Source organism: Carcharodon carcharias, chromosome 15 (genome assembly GCF_017639515.1).
Source record: "Carcharodon carcharias isolate sCarCar2 chromosome 15, sCarCar2.pri, whole genome shotgun sequence".
Classification (NCBI taxonomy): Eukaryota; Metazoa; Chordata; class Chondrichthyes; order Lamniformes; family Lamnidae; genus Carcharodon; species Carcharodon carcharias.
In genome coordinates this window covers 76,669,728-76,694,437 of record NC_054481.1, presented here as the reverse complement: position 1 = coordinate 76,694,437, position 24,710 = coordinate 76,669,728, and positions in this window count along the sequence as shown.

Genomic DNA, 24,710 nt, shown 5'->3' with positions numbered 1-24,710 from the left:
GATAGGAGAGTGGAATGACAGTGTGATAGGAGAGTGGATTGATAGAGTGATAGGTCAGTGCTGTGACAGAGTGTTAGGTGCGTGGAGTGACAGTGTGCTAGGAGGGTGGGTTGAGAGAGTAATTGGAGAGTGGAATGACAGAGCGATAGGAGAGTGAAATGATGAAATGATAGGAGAGTGGAGTGACAGAGTGATAGGAGTGTGGAGTGACAGAGCGATAGGAGAGTGGAGTGACAGAGCGAAGGAGAGTGGAGTGACAGAGCGATAGGAGAGTGGAGTGACAGAGCGAAAGGAGAGTGGAGTGACAGAGCGATAGGAGAGTGGAGTGACAGAGCGAAAGGAGAGTGGAGTGACAGAGCGATAGGAGAGTGGAGTGACAGAGCGAAAGGAGAGTGGAGTGACAGAGCGATAGGAGAGTGGAGTGACAGTGCAATAGGAGGTTGGAGTGACAGAGTGAGAGGAGGTTGGAGTGACAGAGTGATAGGAGAGAGTAGTGATAGAGTAATAGGAGAGTGGAGTGACAGAGTGATAGGAGAGTGGAGTGACAGAGCGAAAGGAGAGTGGAGTGACAGAGCGATAGGAGAGTGGATTGACAGTGCGATAGGAGGTTGGAGTGACAGAGTGAGAGGAGGTTGGCGTGACAGAGTGATAGGAGAGAGTAGTGATAGAGTAATAGGAGAGTGGAGTGACAGAGTGATAGGAGAGTGGAGTGACAGAGCGATATGAGAGTAGAGTGACAGACTGATTGGAGAGTGGAGTGACAGAGCGATAAGTGTGTGTGGACTGACAGACTGATGGGAGAGTGGATTCACAGAGTGATAGGAGATTGGATTGACAGAGTGAGAGGAGGTTGGAGTGACAGAGTGATAGGAGAGAGTAGTGATAGAGTTATAGGAGAGTGGAATGACAGAGTGATAGGTGAGTGGAATGACAGAGTGATAGGAAAGTGGAGTGACAGAGCGACAGGAGCGTGGATTTACAGGGCGATAGGAGGTTGGAGTGACAGTGATAGGAGAGTGGAGTAACAGAGTGATAGGAGAGTGGAGTGATAGATAGATAGGAGTGTGGAGTGACATAGTGATCGGGGAGTTGAGTGACAGAGCGAAAGGAGAGTGGAGTGACAGAGAGATGAGAGAGTGGAGTGAAAGTGCGTTATGAGTTTGGAGGGAGAGAGTGATAGGAGAGTGGGGTGACAGATTGATAGGAGCGTGGAGTGACAGAGTGATGGGTGAGTGGAGTGACAGTGTGAAAGGAGAGCGGAGTGACAGGGAGATAGGAGAGTGGAGTGGCAGAGAGATAGGCGAGTGGAGTGAGAGATCGATAGGAGAGTGGAGTGAGAGAGCAATGGGAGAGTGGTGTGAGAGAGCGATAAGAGAGTGGTTTGAGAGAGCGATAGGAGCGTGGAGTGACATTGCGATAGGAGAGTGGAGTGAGAGAGCAATAGGAGAGTGGAGTGACAGAGTGATAAACGAAAGGATTGACAGAGTGACAGGGGAGTGGAGTGACAGAATGTTAGGAGAGTGGAGTTACGGAATGATTGGAGAGTTGAGTGACAGAATGATATTATTGTGTAATAACAGAATCATAGGAGAGTGGAGTGACGGAATGATAGGGGAGTGGATTGACAGCATGTTAGTAACGTGTAATATTGGATTGATAGCAGATTGGCATGGCAGAATGATACGAGATGGGAATGGCGGAATGATAGGAGATTGGAGTGGTGGAATGATAGGAGAGTGGAGTGACAGATTGATAGTAGCGTGTAATAACGGAATGATAGGAGAGTGGTGCAGTGGAATGATAGGAGAGTGGCATGGCGGATTGAGAGGAGAGTGGTCTGACAGTTTGTTATGTGAGTGGAGTGTATGAGTGATAAAATTATGGAGTGAGAGAATGATAAAATAGTGTAATGACAGAATAACAGGAGAGTGGATTGGTGGATGATATGAGAGTGGTGTGGCGGAATAATATGAGAGTGGAGTGAATGAATGATTGGAGAGTGGATTGGTAGAATGATAGGAGATTGGAGTGAAGATGTGATAGGAGATTGGAGTGACAGAGTGATAGGAGAGAGTAGTGATAGAGTTATAGGAGAGTGGAATGCCAGTGTGATAGGTGAGTGGTATGACAGAGTGATAGGAGAGTGGAGTGACAGAGCACCAGGAGCGTGGATTTACAAGGCGATAGGAGGTTGGAGTGACAGAGTGATAGGGGAGTTGAGTGACTGAGCGATAGGAGAGTGGAGTGACAGAGTGATAGGAGTGTGGAGTGAGTGAGCGATAGGAGAGTGGAGTGAGAGCGCGATAGGAGAGTGGAGTGACAGATTGATAGGAGAGTGGAATGACAGTGTGATAGGAGAGTGGATTGATAGAGTGATAGGTCAGTGCTGTGACAGAGTGTTAGGTGCGTGGAGTGACAGTGTGCTAGGAGGGTGGGTTGAGAGAGTAATTGGAGAGTGGAATGACAGAGCGATAGGAGAGTGAAATGATGAAATGATAGGAGAGTGGAGTGACAGAGTGATAGGAGTGTGGAGTGACAGAGCGATAGGAGAGTGGAGTGACAGAGCGAAGGAGAGTGGAGTGACAGAGCGATAGGAGAGTGGAGTGACAGAGCGAAAGGAGAGTGGAGTGACAGAGGGATAGGAGAGTGGAGTGACAGAGCGATAGGAGAGTGGAGTGACAGAGCGATAGGAGAGTGGAGTGACAGTGCAATAGGAGGTTGGAGTGACAGAGTGAGAGGAGGTTGGAGTGACAGAGTGATAGGAGAGAGTAGTGATAGAGTAATAGGAGAGTGGAGTGACAGAGTGATAGGAGAGTGGAGTGACAGAGCGAAAGGAGAGTGGAGTGACAGAGCGATAGGAGAGTGGATTGACAGTGCGATAGGAGGTTGGAGTGACAGAGTGAGAGGAGGTTGGCGTGACAGAGTGATAGGAGAGAGTAGTGATAGAGTAATAGGAGAGTGGAGTGACAGAGTGATAGGAGAGTGGAGTGACAGAGCGATATGAGAGTAGAGTGACAGACTGATTGGAGAGTGGAGTGACAGAGCGATAAGTGTGTGTGGACTGACAGACTGATGGGAGAGTGGATTCACAGAGTGATAGGAGATTGGATTGACAGAGTGAGAGGAGGTTGGAGTGACAGAGTGATAGGAGAGAGTAGTGATAGAGTTATAGGAGAGTGGAATGACAGAGTGATAGGTGAGTGGAATGACAGAGTGATAGGAAAGTGGAGTGACAGAGCGACAGGAGCGTGGATTTACAGGGCGATAGGAGGTTGGAGTGACAGTGATAGGAGAGTGGAGTAACAGAGTGATAGGAGAGTGGAGTGATAGATAGATAGGAGTGTGGAGTGACATAGTGATCGGGGAGTTGAGTGACAGAGCGAAAGGAGAGTGGAGTGACAGAGAGATGAGAGAGTGGAGTGAAAGTGCGTTATGAGTTTGGAGGGAGAGAGTGATAGGAGAGTGGGGTGACAGATTGATAGGAGCGTGGAGTGACAGAGTGATGGGTGAGTGGAGTGACAGTGTGAAAGGAGAGCGGAGTGACAGGGAGATAGGAGAGTGGAGTGGCAGAGAGATAGGCGAGTGGAGTGAGAGATCGATAGGAGAGTGGAGTGAGAGAGCAATGGGAGAGTGGTGTGAGAGAGCGATAAGAGAGTGGTTTGAGAGAGCGATAGGAGCGTGGAGTGACATTGCGATAGGAGAGTGGAGTGAGAGAGCAATAGGAGAGTGGAGTGACAGAGTGATAAACGAAAGGATTGACAGAGTGACAGGGGAGTGGAGTGACAGAATGTTAGGAGAGTGGAGTTACGGAATGATTGGAGAGTTGAGTGACAGAATGATATTATTGTGTAATAACAGAATCATAGGAGAGTGGAGTGACGGAATGATAGGGGAGTGGATTGACAGCATGTTAGTAACGTGTAATATTGGATTGATAGCAGATTGGCATGGCAGAATGATACGAGATGGGAATGGCGGAATGATAGGAGATTGGAGTGGTGGAATGATAGGAGAGTGGAGTGACAGATTGATAGTAGCGTGTAATAACGGAATGATAGGAGAGTGGTGCAGTGGAATGATAGGAGAGTGGCATGGCGGATTGAGAGGAGAGTGGTCTGACAGTTTGTTATGTGAGTGGAGTGTATGAGTGATAAAATTATGGAGTGAGAGAATGATAAAATAGTGTAATGACAGAATAACAGGAGAGTGGATTGGTGGATGATATGAGAGTGGTGTGGCGGAATAATATGAGAGTGGAGTGAATGAATGATTGGAGAGTGGATTGGTAGAATGATAGGAGATTGGAGTGAAGATGTGATAGGAGATTGGAGTGACAGAGTGATAGGAGAGAGTAGTGATAGAGTTATAGGAGAGTGGAATGCCAGTGTGATAGGTGAGTGGTATGACAGAGTGATAGGAGAGTGGAGTGACAGAGCACCAGGAGCGTGGATTTACAAGGCGATAGGAGGTTGGAGTGACAGAGTGATAGGGGAGTTGAGTGACTGAGCGATAGGAGAGTGGAGTGACAGAGTGATAGGAGTGTGGAGTGAGTGAGCGATAGGAGAGTGGAGTGAGAGCGCGATAGGAGAGTGGAGTGACAGATTGATAGGAGAGTGGAATGACAGTGTGATAGGAGAGTGGATTGATAGAGTGATAGGTCAGTGCTGTGACAGAGTGTTAGGTGCGTGGAGTGACAGTGTGCTAGGAGGGTGGGTTGAGAGAGTAATTGGAGAGTGGAATGACAGAGCGATAGGAGAGTGAAATGATGAAATGATAGGAGAGTGGAGTGACAGAGTGATAGGAGTGTGGAGTGACAGAGCGATAGGAGAGTGGAGTGACAGAGCGAAGGAGAGTGGAGTGACAGAGCGATAGGAGAGTGGAGTGACAGAGCGAAAGGAGAGTGGAGTGACAGAGCGATAGGAGAGTGGAGTGACAGAGCGAAAGGAGAGTGGAGTGACAGAGCGATAGGAGAGTGGAGTGACAGAGCGAAAGGAGAGTGGAGTGACAGAGCGATAGGAGAGTGGAGTGACAGTGCAATAGGAGGTTGGAGTGACAGAGTGAGAGGAGGTTGGAGTGACAGAGTGATAGGAGAGAGTAGTGATAGAGTAATAGGAGAGTGGAGTGACAGAGTGATAGGAGAGTGGAGTGACAGAGCGAAAGGAGAGTGGAGTGACAGAGCGATAGGAGAGTGGATTGACAGTGCGATAGGAGGTTGGAGTGACAGAGTGAGAGGAGGTTGGCGTGACAGAGTGATAGGAGAGAGTAGTGATAGAGTAATAGGAGAGTGGAGTGACAGAGTGATAGGAGAGTGGAGTGACAGAGCGATATGAGAGTAGAGTGACAGACTGATTGGAGAGTGGAGTGACAGAGCGATAAGTGTGTGTGGACTGACAGACTGATGGGAGAGTGGATTCACAGAGTGATAGGAGATTGGATTGACAGAGTGAGAGGAGGTTGGAGTGACAGAGTGATAGGAGAGAGTAGTGATAGAGTTATAGGAGAGTGGAATGACAGAGTGATAGGTGAGTGGAATGACAGAGTGATAGGAAAGTGGAGTGACAGAGCGACAGGAGCGTGGATTTACAGGGCGATAGGAGGTTGGAGTGACAGTGATAGGAGAGTGGAGTAACAGAGTGATAGGAGAGTGGAGTGATAGATAGATAGGAGTGTGGAGTGACATAGTGATCGGGGAGTTGAGTGACAGAGCGAAAGGAGAGTGGAGTGACAGAGAGATGAGAGAGTGGAGTGAAAGTGCGTTATGAGTTTGGAGGGAGAGAGTGATAGGAGAGTGGGGTGACAGATTGATAGGAGCGTGGAGTGACAGAGTGATGGGTGAGTGGAGTGACAGTGTGAAAGGAGAGCGGAGTGACAGGGAGATAGGAGAGTGGAGTGGCAGAGAGATAGGCGAGTGGAGTGAGAGATCGATAGGAGAGTGGAGTGAGAGAGCAATGGGAGAGTGGTGTGAGAGAGCGATAAGAGAGTGGTTTGAGAGAGCGATAGGAGCGTGGAGTGACATTGCGATAGGAGAGTGGAGTGAGAGAGCAATAGGAGAGTGGAGTGACAGAGTGATAAACGAAAGGATTGACAGAGTGACAGGGGAGTGGAGTGACAGAATGTTAGGAGAGTGGAGTTACGGAATGATTGGAGAGTTGAGTGACAGAATGATATTATTGTGTAATAACAGAATCATAGGAGAGTGGAGTGACGGAATGATAGGGGAGTGGATTGACAGCATGTTAGTAACGTGTAATATTGGATTGATAGCAGATTGGCATGGCAGAATGATACGAGATGGGAATGGCGGAATGATAGGAGATTGGAGTGGTGGAATGATAGGAGAGTGGAGTGACAGATTGATAGTAGCGTGTAATAACGGAATGATAGGAGAGTGGTGCAGTGGAATGATAGGAGAGTGGCATGGCGGATTGAGAGGAGAGTGGTCTGACAGTTTGTTATGTGAGTGGAGTGTATGAGTGATAAAATTATGGAGTGAGAGAATGATAAAATAGTGTAATGACAGAATAACAGGAGAGTGGATTGGTGGATGATATGAGAGTGGTGTGGCGGAATAATATGAGAGTGGAGTGAATGAATGATTGGAGAGTGGATTGGCGGAATGATAGGAGATTGGAGTGAAGATGTGATAGGAGATTGGAGTGACAGAGTGATAGGAGAGTGGAGTGACAGAGCGACAGGAGACTGGATTGACAGGGTGATAGGAGAGTGGTTTCACACAGTGATAGGAGAGTTCAATGACAGAGTGATAGGAGAGTGGAGTGACAGAGTGGTAGGAGAGTGGAGTGATGGAGTGATAGGAGTGGAATGACGGAGTGACAAAAGAGCAGAATGAGAGATGGATAAGAGAGATGCGTGACAGTGTGTTATGAGGGTAGAATGACGGAAAGATATGAGAGTGGAGTGACAGCATAATTGGAGAGTGGAATGACCGAATAACAGGAGAGTGGCATGATGGAGTGATAGGAGAGTGAAATGAAGGTATTAAAGGAGAGAGGATTGATGGATTGATAGGAGAGTGAAATGACGAAATGATAGGAGATTGGAGTGAGAGAGCAATAGGAGAGTGGAGTGAGACAGCGATAGGAGAGTGGAGTGAGAGACCGATAGGAGGGTGGAGTGACAGAGCGATAGGAGAGTGTAGTGACAGAGTGATAAATGAAAGGAGTGACAGAGTGACAGTGGAGTGCATTGACAGGAGAGTGGAATGACAGAATGATAGGAGAGTGGAGTGACGTAATGATAGGAGACTGGAGTGACATAATGATAGTAGTATGTAATGACAGGATGATAGGAAAGTTGAGTCGCGGAATTATAGGAGAGTGGAGTGAAAGAATGATGGTAGCGTGTAATACCGAAATGATGGGAGAGTCGAATGGTTGAAGGATAGGAGAGTGGAGCAACAGAATGATATGAGTGTGTAATAACAAATCATAGGAGGGTGGAGTGACAGAATGATAGGGGAGTGGAGTGACAGAATGATAGTAACATGTAATAACGGAATGATAGCAGATTGGCATGGCAGAATGATACTAGATTGGCATGGTGGAATGATAGGAGTGTGGAGTGAAAGAATGATAGTAGTGTGTAATAGCAGAATGATAGGAGAGTGGTGTGGCAGAATGATAGGAGAGTGGACTGGCGGAATGATAGGGGAGTGGATGGACAGTGTGATAGGAGAGTGCATTGACAGTGATAGGACAGTGCTGTCACAGCGTGTTTGGAGAGTGGAGTGACAGAGTGATAGGAGAATGGAGTGTTAGAGTGATAGGAGTGTGGAGTTTTCGGGTCATAGGAGAGAGTAGTGATAGAGTTATAGGAGAGTGGAGTGACAGAGTGATAGTAGAGTGGAGAGACAGAGTATTAGGAGAATGGAGTGACAGAGCGACAGGAGCGTGGATTTACAGGGCGATATAAGGTTGGTTTGACAGGGTGATAGGAGAGAGGATTGACAGAGTGTTAGGAGAGTGGAGTGATAGACAGATACGAGTGTGGAGTGATATAGTGATAAGGAAGTTGAGTGACAGAGCGATAGCAGAGTGGAGTGACATAGTGATAGGAGTGTGGATTGACAGAGAGATAGGAGAGTGAAGTGACAGAGAGATAGGAGAGTGGATTGACAGACAGATAGGAGAGTGGAGTGAGAGAGCGATAGGAGAGTGGAGTGACAGATTCATAGGAGAGTGGATTGACAGTGTGATAGGAGAGTGGCGTGACACAGTGGTAGGAGATTGGAGTGTCAGAGTAATAGTAGAGTGGAATGATGGAGTGATAGGAGAGCGGAATAACGGAGTGACAAAACAGCAGAATGAGAGATGGGTAAAACAGTTGCGTGACAGTTGATAGGAGGCCAGAATGACAGAATGATAGTACAGTGGTGTGACAGAGTGTTAGCAGAGTGGACTGAAAGAGTGCTAGGTGAGTGGAGTGACAGAGTGCTAGGAGAGTGGACTGACAGAGCGATAGGACAGTGGAGTGAGAGAGCGATAGGAGAGTGGAGTGACATTTTGATTGAAGAGTGAATTGACAGATTGCTAGGAGAGTGCATTGACAGATTGATAGGAGAGTGGAGTAACAGTGCGATAGGAGGTTGGAGGGAGAGAGTGATAGGAGAGTGGAGTGACAGGGAGATAGGAGAGTTGAGTGACAGAGAGATAGGAGAGTTGAGTGACAGAGAGATAGGAGAGTTGAGTGAATGAGTGATAGGAGAGTGGAGTGAGAGCGATAGGAGATTGGAGTGACAGAGAGATAGGAGAGTGGAGTAATAGAGTGATAAATGAAAGGAGTGACAGAGTGACAGTGGAGTGGATTGACAGGAGAGTAGAGTGACAGAATGAGAGGAGGGTGGAGTGACAGATTGGCAGTAGAATGGAGTGACATTTTGAAAGGTGATTGGATTGACTGTGTGATAGCCGGTTGGAGTGACAAAGGGATAGGAGAGTTGAGTGATAGAGAGATAGGAGAGTGGAGTGACATTTTGATTGAAGAGTGGATTGACAGATTGATAGGAGAGTGGATTGACAGATTGATAGGAGAGTGGAGTAACAGTGCGATAGGAAGTTGGAGAGAGAGAGTGATAGGAGAGCGGAGTGACAGGGAGATAGGAGAGTGGAGTGACAGAGAGATAGGAGAGTTGAGTGACAGAGCGATAGGAGAGTGGAGTGAGAGAGTGATACGAGAGTGGAGTGATTGAGAGATAGGAGAGTGAAGTGAGAGCATGATAGGAGAGTGGAGTGAAAGATTCATAGGAGAGTGGATAAACAGTGTGATAGGAGAGTGGAGTGACAGAGCGATAGGAGAGTTGCGTGACAGTGTGATAGGAGGCAAGAATGACAGAATGATAGTACAGTGGGGTGACAGATTATTAGCAGAGTGGACTGACAGTCTGATAGGAGAGTGGAGTGACAGAGTGATAAGAGAGTTGATTGACTCTGTTAAAGGAGAGTGGATTGACAGAGTGATAGAAGAGTGGAGTGACATATTGAAAGGAGAGTGGATTGAAAATGCGATAGGAGGTTGGAGTGACAGAGTGATAGGAGAGTTGAGTGACAGAGAGATAGGAGAGTGGACTGACAGAGCGATAGGAGAGTGGGCTGAGAGAGCGATAGGAGAGTGGAGTGACAGTTTGATTGAAGAGTGAATTGACAGATTGATAGGAGATTGCATTGACAGATTGATAGGAGAGTGGAGTAACAGTGCGATAGGAGGTTGGAGGGAGAGAGTGATAGGAGAGTGGAGTGACAGAGAGATAGGAGAGTTGAGTGACAGAGAGATAGGAGAGTTGAGTGACAAAGAGATAGGAGAGTTGAGTGAGTGAGTGATAGGAGAGTGGAGTGAGAGCGATAGGAGAGTGGAGTGACAGAGAGATAGGAGAGTGGAGTGATAGAGTGATAAATGAAAGGAGTAACAGTCTGACAGTGGAGTGGATTGACAGGAGAGTGGATTGACAGAATGATAGGAGAGTGGAGTGACAGAATGATAGGAGAGTGGACTGACAGATTGGTAGGAGAGTGGAGTGACAAATTGAAAGGTGATTGGATTGACAGTGTGATAGCAGGTTGGAGTGACAGAGGGATAGGAGAGTTGAGAGACAGAGATATAGGAGAGTGGAGTGAGAGAGTGATAGGAGAGTGGAGTGAGAGCGATAGGAGAGTGGAGTGATAGAGCGATAGGAGAGTGGAGTGACAGAGCGATAGGAGAGTGGAGTGACAGAGCGATAGGAGAGTGGAGTGAGAGAGTGATAGGAGAGTGGAGTGAGACTGAGAGGAGAGTGGTGTGTTTGAGCGAAAGGAGAGTGGAGTGACAGAGCGATAGGAGAGTGGAGTGACAGAGTGATAAATGAAAGGAGTGACAGAGTGACAGTGGAGTGCATTGACAGGAGAGTGGAATGACAGAATGATAGGAGAGTGGAGTGACGTAATGATAGGAGACTGGAGTGACATAATGAAAGTAGTATGTAATGACAGGATGATAGGAAAGTTGAGTCGCGGAATTATAGGAGAGTGGAGTGAAAGAATGATGGTAGCGTATAATACCGAAATGATGGGAGAGTGGATTGGCTGAAGGATAGGAGAGTGGAGCAACAGAATGATAGTAGTGTGTAATAACAGAATCATAGGAGGGTGGAGTGACGGAATGATAGGGGAGTGGAGTGACAGAATGACAGTAACATGTAATAACGGAATGATAGCAGATTGGCATGGCAGAATGATACGAGATTAGCGTGGCGGAATGATAGGAGTGTGGAGTGAAAGAATGATAGTGGTGTGTAATAACGGAATGATAGGAGAGTGGTGTGGCAGAATGATAGGAGAGTGGTCTGGCGGAATGATAGGGGAGTGGATTGACAGTGTGATAGGAGAGTGCATTGACAGTGATAGGACAGTGCTGTCACAGAGTGTTTGGAGAGTGGAGTGACAGAGTGATAGGAGAATGGAGTTTTAGAGTGATAGGAGTGTGGAGTGTTAGAGTCATAGGAGAGAGCAGTGATAGAGTTATAGGAGAGTGGAGTGACAGAGTGATAGTAGAGTGGAGAGACAGAGTATTAGGAGAGTGGAGTGACAGAGCGACAGGAGCGTGGATTTACAGGGCGATATGAGGTTGGAGTGACAGAGTGATAGGAGAGTGGATTGAAAGAGTGATACGAGAGTGGAGTGATAAAGAGATACGAGTGTGGAGTGACATAGTGATAAAGGAGTTGAGTGACAGAGCAATAGGAGAGTGGAGTGACATAGTGATAGGAGTGTGGATTGACAGAGAGATAGGAGAGTGGAATGACAGAGAGATAGGAGAGTGGATTGACAGAGTGATAGGAGAGTGGAGTGAGAGAGAGATAGGGAGTGGAGTGAGAGAGTGATAGGAGAGTGGAGTGAGAGAGTGATAGGAGAGTGGATTGACAGTGTGATAGGAGAGTGGAGTGACACAGTTGTAGGAGATTGGAGTGTCAGAGTAACAGTAGAGTGGAATGATGGAGTGATAGGAGAGCGGAATAACGGAGTGACAAAAGAGCAGAATGAGAGATGGATAAGAGAGTTGCGTGACAGTTGATAGGAGGCCAGAATGACAGAATGATAGTACAGTGGTGTGACAGAGTGTTAGAAGAGTGGAGTGACAGAGTGCTAGGTGAGTGGAGTAACAGAGTGCTGGGTGAGTGGAGTGACAGAGTGATAGGTGAGTGGAGTGACAGTCTGATAGGAGAGTGGAGTGACAGAGTGATAGTAGAGTTGATTGGCTCTGTTAAAGGAGTGTGGATTGACAGAGTGATAGGAGAGTGGAGTGAGAGAGTGAGAGGAGAGTGGAGTGACATAGTGATAGGACCTGGAGTGACAGAATGATAGGAGAGTTGGGTGACAGAGTGATAGGACAGTGCAGTGACATAGTGATAGGACAGTGGAGTGACTGAGCGATAGGAGAGTGGCATGACGGAGCGATAGGAGAGTTGAGTGACAGAGAGATAGGAGAGTGGACTGACAGAGCGATAGGACAGTGGAGTGAGAGAGCGATAGGAGAGTGGAGTGACATTTTGATTGAAGAGTGAATTGACAGATTGATAGGAGAGTGCATTGACAGATTGATAGGAGAGTGGAGTAACAGTGCGATAGGAGGTTGGAGGGAGAGAGTGATAGGAGAGTGGAGTGACAGGGAGATAGGAGAGTTGAGTGACAGAGAGATAGGAGAGTTGAGTGACAGAGAGATAGGAGAGTTGAGTGAGTGAGTGATAGGAGAGTGGAGTGAGAGCGATAGGAGATTGGAGTGACAGAGAGATAGGAGAGTGGAGTGATAGAGTGATAAATGAAAGGAGTGACAGAGTGACAGTGGAGTGGATTGACAGGAGAGCAGAGTGACAGAATGAGAGGAGAGTGGGGTGACAGATTGGTAGTAGAGTGGAGTGACATATTGAAAGGTGATTGGATTGACAGTGTGATAGCAGGTTGGAGTGACAAAGGGATAGGAGAGTTGAGTCACAGAGAGATAGGAGAGTGGAGTGACATTTTGATTGAAGAGTGGATTGCCTGATTGATAGGAGAGTGGATTGAAAGATTGATAGGAGAGTGGATTAACAGTGCGATAGGAAGTTGGAGAGAGAGAGTGATAGGAGAGCGGAGTGACAGGGAGATAGGAGAGTGGAGTGACAGAGAGATAGGAGAGTTGAGTGACACAGCGATAGGAGAGTGGAATGAGAGATTGATAGGAGAGTGCAGTGAGAGAGTGATAGGAGAGAGGATTGAGAGCGATAGGAGACTGGAGTGATAGAGCGATAGGAGAGTGGAGTGACAGAGCGATAGGAGAGTGGAGTGATAGAGCGATAGGAGAGTGGAGTGACAGAGTGATAAATAAAAGGAGTGACAGAGTGACAGTGGAGTGCATTGACAGGAGATTGGAATGACAGAATGATAGGAGAGTGGAGTGACGTAATGATAGGAGACTGGAGTGACAGAATGATAGTAGTTTGTAATGACAGGATGTTAGCAAAGTTGAGTCGTGGAATTATAGGAGAGTGGAGAGAAAGGATGATGGTAGCGTATAATAACGGAATGATGGGAGAGTGGATTGGCTGAAGGATAGGACAGTGGAGCAACAGAATGATAGTAGTGTGTAATAACAGAATCATAGGAGGGTGGAGTGACGGAATGATAGGGGAGTGGAGTGACAGAATGATTGTAACATGTAATAACGAAATGATAGCAGATTGGCATGGCAGAATGGTATGAGATTAGCGTGGCAGAATGATAGGACAGTGGAGTGACAGAATGATAGTAGTGTGTAATAACGGAATGATAGGAGAGTGGTGTGGCAGAATGATAGGAGAGTGGACTGTCAGAATAATAGGAGACTGGATTGACAGTGTGATAGGAGAGTGCATTGACAGTGATAGGACAGTGCTGTCACAGAGTGTTTGGAGAGTGGAGTGACAGAGTGATAGGAGAATGGAGTGTTAGAGTGATAGGAGAGTGGAGTGTTAGAGTGATAGGAGAGAGTAGTGATAGAGTTATAGGAGAGTGGAGTGACAGAGTGATAGGAGAGTGGAAAGACAGAGTATTAGGAGAGTGGAGTGACAGAGCGACAGGAGCGTGGATTTACACGGTGATATGAGGTTGGAGTGGCAGAGTGATAGGAGTGTGGAGTGACATAGTGATAGGAGTGTGGAGTGACAGAGAGATAGGAGAGTGAAGTGACAGAGAGATAGGAGAGTGGATTGACAGAGTGATAGGAGAGTGGAGTGAGAGAGCGATAGGAGAGTGGAGTGAGAGCATGATAGGAGAGTGGAGTGACAGATTCATAGGAGAGTGGATTGACAGTGTGATAGGAGAGTGGAGTGACACAGTGGTAGGAGATTGGAGTGTCAGAGTAATAGTAGAGTGGAATGATGGAGTGATAGGAGAGCAGAATAACGGAGTGACAAAAGAGCAGATTGAGAGATGGATAAGAGAGTTGCGTGACAGTGTGATAGGAGGCCAGAATGACAGAATGATAGTACAGTGGTGTGACAGAGTGTTAGCAGAGTGGACTGACAGATTGCCAGGAGAGTGGAGTGACAGTGCTAGGGGAGTGGAGTGACAGAGTGATTGGTGAGTGGAGTGACAGTCTGATAGAAGAGTGGAGTGACAGAGTGATAGGAGAGTTGATTGACTCTGTTAAAGTAGTGTGGATTGACAGAGTGATAGGAGAGTGGAGTGAGAGAGTGAGAGGAGAGTGGAGTGACATAGTGATAGGACCTGGAGTGACAGAATGATAGGAGAGTTGGTTGACAGAGTGATATGAGAGTGCAGTGACATAGTGATAGGACAGTGGAGTGACTGAGCGATAGAAGAGTGGCATCACGGAGCGATAGGAGAGTGGAGTGATGTAGCGATAGGAGCATGGAGTGACAGAGTGATAGAACAGTGGGGTGAGAGAGCAATAGGAGCATGGAGTGACAAAGCAATAGGAGAGTGGAGTGACAGAGCGACAGGAGATTGGAGTGACAGATTGATAGAAGAGTGGTGTGACATATTGAAAGGAGAGTGGATTGAAAATGCGATAGCAGGTTGGAGTGTCAGAGTGATAGGAGAGTTGAGTGACAGATAGATAGGAGAGTGGAGTGACAGAGAGATAGGAGAGTGGAGTGACAGAGTGATAGGATAGGGGAGTGAGAGAGCAATAGGAGAGTGGAGTGAGAGAGTGATAGGAACGTGGAGTGAGAGAGCGATAGGAGAGTGGAAAGAGAGTGCAATAGGAGAGTGGAGTGAGAGAGCGAGAGGAGAGTGGAGTGATGGTGCGATAAGATAGTGGAGTGAGAGAGTGATAGGAGAGTGGATTGAGAGGGCATTAGGAGAATGGAGTGACAGAGCGATAGGAGAGTGGAGTAACAGAGCGATAGGAGAGTGGAGTAACAGAGAAATCGGAGAGTGGAGAGACAGAGCGATAGGGGAGTGGAGTGACAGAGCGATAGGAGAGTGGATTGACAGAGCGATAGGAGAGTGGAGTGACAGAGTGATAGGAGAGTGGGGTGACAGACGATAGGAGAGTGGAGTGACAGATTGATAGGATTGTGCAGTGACAGAGAGATAGGAGAGTGGAGTGACAGAGTGATAGGAGAGTGGAGTGAGAAAGCGATAGGAGAGGGGAGTGAGAGTGCGATGGGTAAGTGGAGTGACAGATTGATAGGTGAGTGGATTGACAGTGTGATAGGAGAGTGCATTGACAGTGATAGGACAGTGCTGTCACAGAGTGTTAGGAGAGTGGGGTGACAGAGTGATAGGAGAGTGGAGAGACAGAGTATTAGGAGAGTGGAGTGACACAGCGACAGGAGCGTGGATTTACAGGCTGATATGAGGTTGGAGTGACAGAGTGATAGGAGAGTGGAGTGACAGAGTGATAGGAGAGTGGAGTGACAGAGTGATAGCAGAGTGGAGTGATAGTGAGATAGGAGAGTGGAGTGACAGAGTGATAAGGGAGTTGAGTGACAGACGATAGGAGAGTGGAGTGACAGAGTGATAGGAGAGAGGCGTGACAGAGTGATAGGAGAGTGGAGTGATGGCGTGATTGGAGAGTGGAGTGATAGAGAGATAGGAGAGTGGAGTGACAGAGTGATAAGGGAGTTGAGTGACAGACGATAGGAGAGTGGAGAGACAGAGTAATAGGAGTGTGCAGTGACAGAGAGATAGGAGAGTGGAGTGACAGAGTGATAGGAGAGTGGAGTGAGAGAGCGATAGGAGAGGGGAGTGAGAGTGCGATGGGAGAGTGGAGTGACAGATGGATAGGAGAGTGGAGTGATAGAGAGATACGAGTGTGGAGTGACATAGTGATAAGGGAGTTGAGTGACAGAGCAATAGGAGAGTGGAGTGACATAGTGATAGGAGTGTGGAGTGAGAGAGCGATAGGGAGTGAAATGAGAGAGTGATAGGAGCGTGGAGTGATTGAGAGATAGGAGAGTGAAGTGAGAGCATGATAGGAGAGTGGAGTGAAAGATTCATAGGAGAGTGGATAAACAGTGTGATAGGAGAGTGGAGTGACACAGTGGTAGGAGATTGGAGTGTCAGAGTAATAGTAGAGTGGAATGATGGAGTGATAGGAGAGTGGAATAACGGAGTGACAGAAGAGCAGAATGAGAGATGGATCAGAGAGTTGTGTGACAGTGTGATAGGAGGCAAGAATGACAGAATGATAGTACAGTGGGGTGACAGATTATTAGCAGAGTGGACTGACAGTCTGATAGGAGAGTGGAGTGACAGAGTGATAGGAGAGTTAATTGACTCTGTTAAAGGAGAGTGGATTGACAGAGTGATAGAAGAGTGGAGTGACATATTGAAAGGAGAGTGGATTGAAAATGCGATATGAGGTTGGAGTGACAGAGTGATAGGAGAGTTGAGTGACAGAGAGATAGGAGAGTGGACTGACAGAGCGATAGGAGAGTGGGCTGAGAGAGCGATAGGAGAGTGGAGTGACAGTTTGATTGAAGAGTGAATTGACAGATTGATAGGAGATTGCATTGACAGATTGATAGGAGAGTGGAGTAACAGTGCGATAGGAGGTTGGAGGGAGAGAGTGATAGGAGAGTGGAGTGACAGCGAGATAGGAGAGTTGAGTGACAGAGAGATAGGAGAGTTGAGTGACAGAGAGATAGGAGAGTTGAGTGAGTGAGTGATAGGAGAGTGGAGTGAGAGCGATAGGAGAGTGGAGTGACAGAGAGATAGGAGAGTGGAGTGATAGAGTGATAAATGAAAGGAGTGACAGTCTGACAGTGGAGTGGATTGACAGGAGAGTGGATTGACAGAATGATAGGAGAGTGGACTGACAGATTGGTAGGAGAGTGGAGTGACAAATTGAAAGGTGATTGGATTGACAGTGTGATAGCAGGTTGGAGTGACAGAGGGATAGGAGAGTTGAGTGACAGAGAGATAGGAGAGTGGAGTGAGAGAGTGATAGGAGAGTGGAGTGACAGAGCGATAGGAGAGTGGAGTGACAGAGCGATAGGAGAGTGGAGTGAGAGAGTGATAGGAGAGTGGAGTGAGACTGAGAGGAGAGTGGTGTGATAGAGCGAAAGGAGAGTGGAGTGACAGAGCGATAGGAGAGTGGAGTGACAGAGTGATAAATGAAAGGAGTGACAGAGTGACAGTGGAGTGCATTGACAGGAGAGTGGAATGACAGAATGATAGGAGACTGGAGTGACATAATGATAGTAGTATGTAATGACAGGATGATAGGAAAGTTGAGTCGCGGAATTATAGGAGAGTGGAGTGAAAGAATGATGGTAGCGTATAATACCGAAATGATGGGAGAGTGGAATGGCTGAAGGATAGGAGAGTGGAGCAACAGAATGATAGTAGTGTGTAATAACAGAATCATAGGAGGGTGGAGTGACGGAATGATAGGGGAGTGGAGTGACAGAATGACAGTAACATGTAATAACGGAATGATAGCAGATTGGCATGGCAGAATGATACGAGATTAGCGTGGCGGAATGATAGGAGTGTGGAGTGAAAGAATGATAGTAGTGTGTAATAGCAGAATGATAGGAGAGTGGTGTGGCAGAATGATAGGAGAGTGGTCTGGCGGAATGATAGGGGAGTGGAATGACAGTGTGAAAGGAGAGTGCATTGACAGTGATAGGACAGTGCTGTCACAGAGGGTTTGGAGAGTGGAGTGACAGAGTGATAGGAGAATGGAGTTTTAGAGTGATAGGAGTGTGGAGTGTTAGAGTCATAGGAGAGAGCAGTGATAGAGTTATAGGAGAGTGGAGTGACAGAGTGATAGTAGAGTGGAGAGACAGAGTATTAGGAGAGTGGAGTGACAGAGCGACAGGAGCGTGGATTTACAGGGCGATATGAGGTTGGAGTGACAGAGTGATAGGAGAGTGGATTGAAAGAGTGATAGGAGAGTGGAGTGATAGAGAGATACGAGTGTGGAGTGACATAGTGATAAGGGAGTTGAGTGACAGAGCAATAGGAGAGTGGAGTGACATAGTGATAGGAGTGTGGATTGACAGAGAGATAGGAGAGTGGAATGACAGAGAGATAGGAGAGTGGATTGACAGAGTGATAGGAGAGTGGAGTGAGAGAGCGATAGGAGAGTGGAGTGAGAGCACGAGAGGAGAATGGAGTGACAGATTCATAGGAGAGTGGATTGACAGTGTGATAGGAGAGTGGAGTGACACACGGTAGGAGATTGGAGTGTCAGAGTAACAGTAGAGTGGAATGATGGAGTGATAGGAGAGCGGAATAACGGAGTGACAAAACAGCAGAATGAGAGATGGATAAGAGAGTTGCGTGACAGTTGATAGGAGGCCAGAATGACAGAATGATAGTACAGTGGTGTGACAGAGTTTTAGCAGAGTGGACTGAAAGAGTGCTAGGTGAGTGGAGTGGCAGAGTGCTAGGTGAGTGGAGTGACAGAGTGATAGGTGAGTGGAGTGACAATCTGATAGGAGAGTGGAGTGACAGTCTGATAGGAGAATGGAGTGACAGATTGATAGGTGAGTTGATTGACTCTTTTAAAGGAGTGTGGATTGACAGAGTGATAGGAGAGTGGAATGATAGTGTGAGAGGAGAGTGGAGTGACGTAGTGATAGGACCTGGAGTGACAGAATGATAGGAGAGTTGGGTGAGAGAGTGATATGAGAGTGCAGTGACATAGTGATAGGACAGTGGAGTGACTGAGCGATAGGAGAGTGGCATGACGGAGCGATAGGAGAGTTGAGTGACAGAGAGACAGGAGAGTGGACTGAAAGAGCGATAGGTGAGTGGAGTGACATTTTAATTGAAGAGTGAATTGACAGATTGATAGGAGAGTGCATTGACAGATTGATAGGAGAGTGGAGTAACAGTGCGATAGGAGGTTGGAGGGAGAGAGTGATAGGAGAGTGGAGTGACAGGGAGATAGAAGAGTGGAGTGACAGAGAGATAGGAGAGTTGAGTGACAGAGAGATAGGAGAGTTGAGTGAGTGAGTGATAGGAGAGTGGAGTGAGAGCGATAGGAGATTGGAGTGACAGAGAGATAGAGAGTGGAGTGATAGAGTGATAAATGAAAGGAGTGACAGAGTGAGAGTGGAGTAGATTGACAGGAGAGTAGAGTGACAGAATGATAGGAGAGTGGAGTGACAGATTGGTAGTAGAGTGGAGTGACATATTGAAAGGTGATTGGATTCACAGTGTGATAGCAGGTTGGAATGACAGAGGGATAGGAGAGTTGAGTGACAGAGAGATAGGAGAGTGGAGTGACATTTTGATTGAAGAGTGGATTGACAGATTGATGGGAGAGTAGATTGACAGATTGATAGGAGAGTGGAGTAACAGTGTGATCGGAGGTTGGAGGGAGAGAGTGATAGGAGAGTGGAGTGAGAGCGATAGGAAAGTGAAGTGATAGAGCTATAGGAGAGTGGAGTGAGAGAGCGATAGCAGAGTGGAGTGACGTAATGATAGGACAGCGGAGTGACAGAGTGATAAATTAAAGGAGTGACAGTGGAGTGTATTGACAGGAGAGTGGAATGACATAATGATAGGGGAGTGGAGTGACGTAATGATAGGACAGTGGAGTGACAGAATGATAGTAGCGTGTAATAATGGAATGATAGGAGAGTGGAGTTACAGAGTGAAAGGAGAGTGGAGTGTTAGAGTGATAGGAGAGAGTAGTGATAGAGTTATAGGAGAGTGGAGTGACAGAGTGATAGGAGTGTGGAGAGACAGAATATTAGGAGAGTGGAGTGACAGAGCGACAGGAGCGTGGATTTACAGAACGATATGAGGTTGGAGTGACAGGGTGATAGGAGAGTGGAGTGACAGAGTGATAGCAGAGTGGAGTGATAAAGAGATACGAGTGTGGAGTGACATAGTGATAAGGGAGTTGAGTAACAGAGCGATAGGAGAGTGGAGTGACATAGTGATAGGAGAGTGGAGTGAGAGAGCGATAGGAGAGTGCAGTGATAGACAGATAGCAGAGTGGATTGACAGAGTGATAGGAGAGTGGAGTGAGAGGGAGATAGGCAGTGGAGTGAGAGAGTGATAGGAGCGTGGAGTGAGAGAGTGATAGGAGAGTGGAGTGAGAGTATGATAGGAGAGTGGAGTGACAGATTCACAGGAGAGTGGATTGACAGTGTGATAGGAGAGTGGAGTGACACAGTGGTAGGAGATTGGAGTGTCAGAGTAATAGTAGAGTGGAATGATGGAGTGATAGGAGAGCATAATAACGGAGTGACAAAAGAACAGAATGAGAGATGGATAAGAGAGTTGCGTGACAGTGTGATAGGAGGCCAGAATGACAGAATGATAGTACAGTGGTGTGACAGAGTGGTGGCAGAGTGGACTGACAGATTGCTAGGTGAGTGGAGTGACAGACTGCTAGGTGAGTGGAGTGACAGAGTGCTAGGTGAGTGGAGTGACAGAGTGCTAGGTGAGTGGAGTGACAGAGTGCTAGGTGAGTGGAGTGACAGAGTGATAGGTGAGTGGAGTGACAGTCTGACAGGAGAGTGGAGTGACAGAGAGATAGGAGAGTTGATTGACTCTGTTAAAGGAGAGTGGATTGACAGAGTGATAGTAGAGTGGAGTGAGAGAGTGAGAGGAGATTGGAGTGACATAGTGATAGGACCTGGAGTGGCAGAATGATAGGAGAGTTGGGTGACAGAGTGAAATGAGAGTGCAGTGACATAGTGATAGGACAGTGGAGTGACGGAGCGATAGGAGAGCGGAGTGATGTAGCAATGCGCGGGTGGAGTGACATAGTGATAGGAACGTGGAGTGAGAGAGCAATAGGAGCTGGGAGTGACAGAACGATAGGAGAGTGGAGTGACTGAGCGATAGGAGAGTGGAGTGACGGATTGATATAAGAGTGGAGTGACATATTGAAAGGAGAGTGGTTTGAAAATGCGATAGGAGGTTGGAGGGAGAGAGTGATAGGAGAGTGGATTGACAGGGAGATAGGAGAGTGGAGTGACAGAGAGATAGGAGAGTTGTTTGACAGAGAGATAGGAGAGTTGAGTGACAGAGAGATAGGAGAGTTGAGTGTGTGAGTGATAGGAGAGTGGAGTGAGAGCGATAGGAGAGTGGAGTGACAGAGAGGTAGGTGAATGGAGTGATAGAGTGATAAATGAAAGGAGTGACAAAGTGACAGTGGAGTGGATTGACAGGAGAGTGGATTGACAGAATGATAGGAGAGTGGAGTGACAGACTGGTAGTAGACTGGAGTGACATATTGAAAGGTGATTGGATTGACAGTGTGATAGCAAGTTGGAGTGACAGAGGGATAGGAGAGTGGAGTGACAGAGCAATAGGAGAGTGGAGTGACATTTTGATTGAAGAGTGGATTGACAGATTGATAGGTGAGGGGATTGACAGATTGGTAGGAGAGTGGAGTAACAGTGCGATAGGAGGTTGAAGGGAGAGAGTGATAGGAGAGCGGATTGACAGGGAGATAGGAGACTGGAGTGACAGAGAGATAGGAGAGTTGAGTGACAGAGCAAGAGGAGAGTGAAGTGAGAGAGTGATAGGAGAGTGGAGTGAGAGAGTGATAAGAGAGTGGAGTGAGACTGATAGGACAGTGGAGTGATAGAGCGATATGAGAGTGGAGTGACAGAGCGATAGGAGAGTGGAGTGACAGAGCGATAGGAGAGTGGAGTGACAGAGTGATAAATTAAAGGAGTGGCAGTGGAGTGTATTGACAGGAGAGTGGAATGACATAATGATAGGAGAGTGGACAGGCGGAATGATAGGAGAGTGATTGACAGTGTGATAGGACAGTGCTTTCACAGTGTGTTAGGAGAGTGGAGTGACAGAGTGGTAGGAGAGTGGATTGTTAGAGTGATAGGAGAGAGTAGTGATAGAGTTATAGGAGAGTGGAGTGACTGAGTGATAGGAGAGTGGAGAGACAGAATATTAGGAGAGTGGAGTGACAGAGCGACAGGAGCGTGGATTTACAGAACGATATGAGGTTGGATTGACAGAGTGATAGGAGAGTGGAGTGATAGAGAGATACGAGTGTGGAGTGACATAGTGATAAGGGAGTTGAGTGACAGAGCGATAGGAGAGTGGAGTGACATAGTGATAGGAGAGTGGAGTGAGAGAGAGATAGGAGAGTGGATTGACAGATTGATAGTAGAGTGGAGTGAGACAGCGATATGCAGTGGAGTGAGAGAGTGATAGGAGCATGGAGTGAGAGAGTGATAGGGGAGTTGAGTGAGAGCATGATAGGAGAGTGGAGTGACAGATTCATAGGAGAGTGGATTGACAGTGTGATAGGAGAGTGGAGTGACACAGTGGTAGGAGATTGGAGTGTCAGAGTAAGAGTAGAGTGGAATGATGGAGTGATAGGAGAGTGGAATAACGGAGTGACAAAAGAGCAGAATGAGAGATGGATAAAAGAGTTGCGTGACATGTGATAGGAGGCCAGAATTACAGAATGATAGTACAGTGGTGTGACAGAGTGTTAGCAGAGTGGACTGACAGATTGCTAGGTGAGTGGAGTGACAGAGTGCTAGGCGAGTGGAGTGACAGAGTGCTAGGCGAGTGGAGTGACAGAGTGCTAGGCGAGTGGAGTGACAGAGTGCTAGGTGAATGGCGTGACAGAGTGCTAGGGGAGTGGAGTGACAGAGTGAAAGGTGAGTGGAGTGACAGTCTGACAGGAGAGTGGAGTGACAGAGTGATAGGAGAGTTGATTGACTCTGTTAAAAGAGTGTGGATTGACAGAGTGATAGGAGAGTGGAGTGAGAGAGTGAGAGGAGAGTGGAGTGACATAGTGATAGGACGTGGAGTGACAGAATGATAGAAGAGTGGAGTGACCTATTGAAAGGAGAGTGGTTTGAAAATGCGATAGGAGGTTGGAGTGACAGTGTGATAGGAGCGTTGAGTGACAGAGAGATAGGAGAGTGGACTGACAGAGCGATGGGACAGTGGAGTGAGAGAGTGAAAGGAGAGTGCAGTGACATTTTGATTGAAGAGTGATTTGACAGATTGATAGGAGAGTGCATTGTCAGATTGATAGGAGAGTGGAGGAACAGTGTGATAAAAGGTTGGAGGGAGAGAGTGATAGGAGAGTAGAGTGACAGGGAGATAGGAGAGTGGAGTGACAGAGAGATAGGACAGTTGAGTGACAGAGAGATAGGAGAGTTGAGTGAGTGAGTGATAGGAGAGTGGAGTGAGAGCGATAGGAGAGTGGAGTGACATAGAGATAGGAGAGTGGAGTGATAGAGGGATAAATGAAAGGAGTGACAGGGTGACAGTGGAGTTGATTGACAGGAGAGTGGAGTGACAGAATGATAGGAGAGTGGAGTGACTGATTGGCAGTAGAGTGGAGTGACATATTGAAAGGTGATTGGATTGACAGTGTGATAGCAACTTGGAGTGACAGAGGGATAGGAGAGTTGTGTGACAGAGAGATAGGAGAGTGGAGTGACAGAGCGATAGGAGAGTGGAGTGACATTTTGATTGAAGAGTGGATTGACAGATTGATAGGTGAGGGGATTGACAGATTGGTAGGAGAGTGGAGTAACAGTCCGATAGGAGATTGAAGGGAGAGAGTGATAGGAGAGCGGATTGAGAGGGAGATAGGAGAGTGGAGTGACAGAGATATAGGAGAGTTGAGTGACAGAGCAATAGGAGAGTGAAGTGAGAGAGTGATAGGAGAGTGGAGTGAGAGAGTGATAGGACAGTGGAGTGAGAGCGATAGGCGAGTGGAGTGATAGAGCGATAGGAGAGTGGAGAGACAGAGAGATAGGAGAGTGGAGTGACAGAGAGATAGGAGAGTTGTTTGACAGAGAGATAGGAGAGTTGAGTGACAGAGAGATAGGAGAGTTGAATGAGTGATTGATATGAGAGTGGAGTGAGAGCGATAGGAGAGTGGAGTGACAGAGAGGTAGGTGAGTGTAGTGACAGAGTGAGAAATGAAAGGAGTGACAGAGTGACAGTGGAGTGGATTGACAGGAGAGTGGAGTGACAAAATGATAGGAGAGTGGAGTGACAGATTGGTAGTAGAGTGGAGTGACATATTGAAAGCTGATTGGATTGACAGTGTGATAGCAAGTTGGAGTGACAGAGGGATAGGAGAGTTGTGTGACAGAGAGATAGGAGCGTGGAGTAACAGTGCGATAGGAGGTTGGAGGGAGTGAGTGATAGGAGAGCGGATTGACAGGGAGATAGGAGAGTGGAGTGACAGAGAGATAGGAGTGCTGAGTGACAGAGCAATTGGAGAGTGGAGTGAGAGAGTGATAGGAGAGTGGAGTGAGAGAGTGATAGGAGAGTGGAGTGAGACCGATAGGAGAGTGGAGTGATAGAGCGATAGGAGAGTGGAGTGACAGAGCGATAGGAGAGTGGAGTGACAGAGCGATAGGAGAGTGGAGTGACAGTGATAAATTAAAGGAGTGACAGTGCAGTGTATTGACAGGAGAGTGGAATGACATAATGATAGGAGAGTGGAGTGACGTAATGATAGGACAGTGGAGTGACAGAATGATAGTAGCGTGTAATAATGGAATGATAGGAGAGTGGTGTGACAGAATGATAGGAAAGTGGACTGGCGGAATGATAGGAGAGTAAATTGACAGTTTGATAGGAGATTGCCTTGACAGTGATAGGACAGTGCTTTCACAGTGTGTTAGGAGAGTGGAGTGACAGAGTGATAGGAGAGTGGAGTGTTAGAGTTGATAGGAGAGGGTAGTGATAGAGTTATAGGAGAGTGGAGTGACAGAGTGATAGGAAAGTGGAGAGACAGAATATTAGGAGAGTGGAGTG